General features: G+C 37.3%; 1 long non-coding RNA gene across 1 annotated transcript in view; it reads left to right on the top strand.

The window, feature by feature from the left end:
- The first annotated feature begins 1,017 nt into the window (after positions 1-1,017).
- Positions 1,018-5,187, top strand: part of LOC102304998 — a 27,382-nt gene continuing 23,212 nt past the window's right edge. Inside the window, exon 1 of the long non-coding RNA XR_316561.3 lies at positions 1,018-1,281. This is a non-coding gene — a long non-coding RNA (uncharacterized LOC102304998). The remainder of the gene's footprint in view (positions 1,282-5,187) is intronic.

The following is a 5,187-nucleotide window of genomic DNA, read 5'->3' as shown; positions in this document are numbered from 1 at the left end:
TATTGGAGTCTAAAATCCAAGTATATCATTTTTTTTTTTTTCAAAATTTCTCTGTCTCTATAAATCACATTCACTTCTTCCAAATGATCTCATTAATGAGAGATGATTAATGCCCAAATACCTGATAAATAAGTAATGCGTTAAAGTTCAGAGACAGGAATTAGGCTTTATAGATCTAAATTATTTTTTTTGTACCAATTGTTTGTCCTTCTTGCATTTTAACCCTTTCATGCATGAATTATGACAACCTCAATCAGGATTTTTTTTCTTAAGTATTTTTATTCATCTTTAGGCATGAAAAAAATATTTTTGAACTTTTTAAACATGTACTTTTCAAAGAGGTTTTTTTTACATATCCACTTAGATGGACAACTGCTGTGTATGGAGTGACGAATCAGTGTCCAATATAGTGGTTTATATGCAGGTATACCATCAACACTGACACAAATACAAGAAAACAGCCTTTAAATAGCTGTCCACTGTAGTGACCGCTATGCGTGAAAGGGTTAAAATAGGAGTTTATGGAGATTGACTCATGTTTTCAGTCAGCCTCCAGTGGCCATTTAAGGAACTTCAGTTTGGCCCTTCTTTGCTGGTATAATTTCTTTCAGCCCTGGAAGTTTCCACTTGGTTTAATTGCACAGTTTGGATGAAGAAATCCAGACAGAGAAACTGAAAGTGGCTTTAATGATAACAAATGAAGCTGAAGTGCATAGTTGGTCCTGAAGATGAACCAGGAGATAATTGGGGAAATGAGGGGCAGGTGTGCAGCAACTGATGATGAGGTGACTGGGGAAAACTTAGGCAGGCCGGCCGGGCAGGGCGGGTTGTTGGATAATAGATGTTACAGCAGCTGATATTATATGCTGCAGAAAAAGTTGGAGAATAACTGGAAAAAAAATCCAGTTGCATTTCATGGAAAATCAAGCAGTGCAGAAACATGAATCATGCACAACAAGTGCGCACACACACTGTAGCTTATATGTGCAGTGCAGGGCTGTTCTTCAATTCTGCAGCATATCATCTTTTCTAATCTGGGATTGACTAATCCTCCTGTGTTCCTGATCCAGGCAAGGGGAGAGACAAACACCTGGTAACTGGGAAATGGTTTTCTCAGCTGTGCTTGAGGTTTACAGAATGGGTGGAATATTTTGAGGCTGCTTTCTCTGTGAATGCAGGGTGGCGGTGGTGGTGGACTCTTGGGACCATGTGCACCACCATCATGTTTCTCTCTACTCTGGCTTTTGTACTGCGCCAGCATTTCTTCAGCCGAAGTAAGACGTAAGTTAATTTTTTGTTCATCTGAGTTGATGGTTTTTGTCTTTGTTTGGAGCAGCAGTCATGCAGTACAAGTATGTTCATTTTGGTATAATAAATCTGCTACATCTTAAACTCATGTTTACCTGCACTGGAGATTTGACTTTGGTTTGACTACTGAAAACACGACTGAAAAAAATTAATTCTTGAAGGTGCAACAGGTGACTGAAGAAGTATTTTGGCAATCAAACTCTGTATTTTAGGATTCATTTAATTAAATTTTTTTCAATTTAACAATGTTTTTTTTTCTACTTGTGGAGCTTAATATCACTTAATATCATTTAAGTGGACCTGTTTATACCACTGCTGTAATCTGCAGTGTTATAATATTATATGCTCATCATGGTCAAAGTAAGTGCTTGAATGTTTGGAAGCAATCCCCAAACATTCAATTTCAGATATATTTTTTTTTTTTTACTCCTGGTTCAATATGATGTCAGAGTGAGTGGATATCCCTAATATGGTGATCTCAAGCACATGGCTTTATCTGCGAACACAACAGCTCTGCCCACCTGCTCTTCACACCTTTTTACAAGGGGAAGCCAATCATCAGTAAGTTGCCTTTGAGGGGGACGAGCTAACACAGCAGCAGCAAATGGAGAATGAACTGAAGAGGCTCACCAAGGTTCAGCAGTTTATAGAATGGAAGAATATAAACACAAAGCTGAGCGACAGCTTAATATACTGCCTTTAAAGTGATGCTCATTAACAGTCAAATTCATTCTGAAATGCTCCAGAAAATAATGTTTAATCGTTTATGCAAATGTAGAATATAAGATTTTGTTCATGTATTCATTGTAGTAGTTAGTGGTATTTACACCAATTTTTTGTTGCCCTCTCACAGAGACAAAGGCATACACACACATATTTGTGATGCAGTTTTAATGACTGTAAGTGCACATTTGCTGTCACTAACATGCTTCTTGGTTTAAATCCTGACTTCTGGTTTATTTTCAGCACTCTCTAGGAAACCATCCCTTCTAAGTAGTGATCTAATGGGGGAAAAAAAGCACAAAATGTCTTTACTCTCTGACCTTGCTCAACAATACAATCATAAGCATCATGCGACTTCTATGTGATCCCATGTCTCAGAATCTTTGAGAATCAGGTAACTTTTTAAAAAGCAATGGAATATATTTTGCTTTCATCACCTGCCCTCAATGAGAAGGGGTCTTTTTTAGGATTCATTGCTTCAGATGTGCTCATTCTCAGGTTGGCACATACTGATTTGTCCACACGGTTATGTATAATGTGGTGCGGCACCTCGGTTGAAGATTTATGCCTACTGCCAGAGTATGAGAAAGCACAGACAGCAACGTGAGTTCTTCTTGCCTTCAAATGTGCAGTCCCTGGGCTTGGTCTGTCTCTGTATCTTTACCTCATAATGATGATGTTCACTTACAGATGAACATAGCAATTATTTAGTGTGAACAACAGTTCAGTTTAGGACTTGTTCAGAGGTGACTGTGTGCTGGAAAACAAGCAATGATTACTGTGAAATGTTGTTGACTTTCACCATTAGTCAGCTTCATAGAGGCATCTTTCACTGAAGGGAATTTCTGAGAACTGGATGCTATTTTTAGCTAGAAAGAAGTAAAAGCTGACTGGAAATACCAAAATTATGGTGAGAGCTGCTTTTGCACCAAAAGACTACAATTGCAAAGATAATCTCATCCATAATTCAGTAACACATTATGTATAGATTCAGGATCTATACATGATAGTTGGTTTTTTTTTTTGGTTTTTTTTATTCAAACTCTATATTAATGTATCTAGATCCATATATTTATTTGTCTGTATCTATATTTATCTAGACTTTCGGGTTTATTTAATTTTACTGAGCAGAATTTGCGTGTTTGGAGATGTTGGTTCAAGCATTTGAAATTACTGCCAATGAAAATTGGAAAATAAATAAAAATCTGTTTCTGCTAACTCTGCTATCATAGGCTAGCTAGCTCCAACCACAACTTTATTGACATTTGCACCATGAACACATCACAGTAATAGGAAGGAAGAAGGACGTGTTGAGACTTTAAGCTGTGGGATGTCATTATTCTCTTGAGACAGCATCTCCATGTCACCACTACAACCAATGCCAGGCTGTAGCACATGAAAAATCACCTCATTTAACATTACCAGGCATTGACCTGCCAATCAGATTCAAGTTCTGTTAACTGGAAGTACCTGAATGTCATTTGGGGTTGTTCAGGCACGCTTTAATCACTGTGTTCTAGTTTAAGAGGGTTACTGCTGTGCTTCCCATCACCCTCAGTCACGTCAGATTGCTTTGCACTTCCTGAGCCTGGTTCTGCTTAAGATCTCTCCCTGTTAGAAATGAGTTTTTCCTCCCCACTGCTGTCATGTGCTTGCTCATATGGGATTGCTGGGTATCTCTCTGTAAGACATATATTTTTTAAAAGTACCTTGAGCTCCCTTTTGTTGAGGACTGGTGCTACATATATTAAAACTGATCTGAAATGTGGCCTACTGACTATTAACACCAGTCAGAGTTCTAAATACAGTCTCATAATAACGCAGATATTATCTCAAGTACGTATGATATCTGAATAGGAGTTTAATATGAGCCTGTTAATATATCCTGTGATGGATTTAGGCCTTTTTCTGAGGAGCACTATTTTGCTCAGTAATTGCCTTGGATTTAAACTGTCAGTTTTCTCAGTAATGCCGGCACATCCAATAATACGCATCCTTTTGTTCTGGCGTTAAATAAATGCAGAACAAACACCCCAATTACACCGTACTCTATTTCCTGTGAGGTTAAATTGAATGTGGGTTAATGGAAAAGGTTTTCTAAGTTTTGAGAGCTGATTTTTAAATGAAATGATAATTATATGAAACAAATTCACGCAAGCTAAAAAATTCCTATGACACAATATTAAACATACTGCCACTGAGACGTGTATCGATCCATTTTCACACAAACATACCTATATCCAGAGTTTATGCACATTTCACATCATGCCAGTACCAAACCAAACTCCCGTTTGTAGAGTCTTTGTTTGATTTATACATTTTCACACACTTTTAATTGAACCCATTATGCTAATTTACAACAGCATATTTTTTTGTTCTTGCACTCTACTAGAAAACATTTGCAATAGTTGCAGTTCAAAATTATCTACATCTTGTTTCAAGGTGGTACACTTCCTTAGTTCATCAAGTGTCTTAAACAGGCTGTTATCCCCCTGCTCCCTTATCATAAGCCAACTTTCTTCTGATTGGCTGCATCATGCAAGCAGAAGGTTTTAACAGCAGGTGATAGAGCCTTAAGTATACTCCACTCTTGCTGACACCATACAAACACAGGAGTGGAAAACTGCTGTCAGAACGACCCAATATCATATCAAAGCATGTTTGCATTTTACGCTTCGCCTCTCCAAAACATGAAATAGACACACATGCAGAAGTTGCTGTAACAGAGAGAGAGATATATACTTTATTTCAAGCAAAAATCCCAGGAAAGAGTTTAAAAAAACTTTACAAATACAGTTACATGTTTTTAGCCACCTATCTTAATAGTTTCTGGCAACTATGGACCCTGGAATGTACTTCATACATTTTTGTGCCTTTAAATATATTATCTGCCCCTGCTGGTAATGCAACTCCTGCATTCATGTCCGTTTCATGTCTTGGAGAAGCAAAGCTTGAAATGGAAACTGTCACAGTTCTGGGTCATTTTGACCCAGCATTTTGAGTTTCTTTTGTTTTGGTTTATTTTTGCATTATGGATTATTTTCTGGTTCTCTGATGCTTTGTTTATTATTATTATTATTATTATTATTATAAATCTATGTTTCAGTTATTCATGGTGAGGTATTAGTTCTTAGGTTGTCTCGTGTTTAGTATAGG

This window comes from Haplochromis burtoni, unplaced genomic scaffold (genome assembly GCF_018398535.1).
Source record: "Haplochromis burtoni strain Fernald_Lab_line unplaced genomic scaffold, NCSU_Asbu1 Contig_181, whole genome shotgun sequence".
In the NCBI taxonomy this organism is placed as follows: domain Eukaryota; kingdom Metazoa; phylum Chordata; class Actinopteri; order Cichliformes; family Cichlidae; genus Haplochromis; species Haplochromis burtoni.
This window is presented reverse-complemented; position numbering and strand designations above follow the sequence as displayed.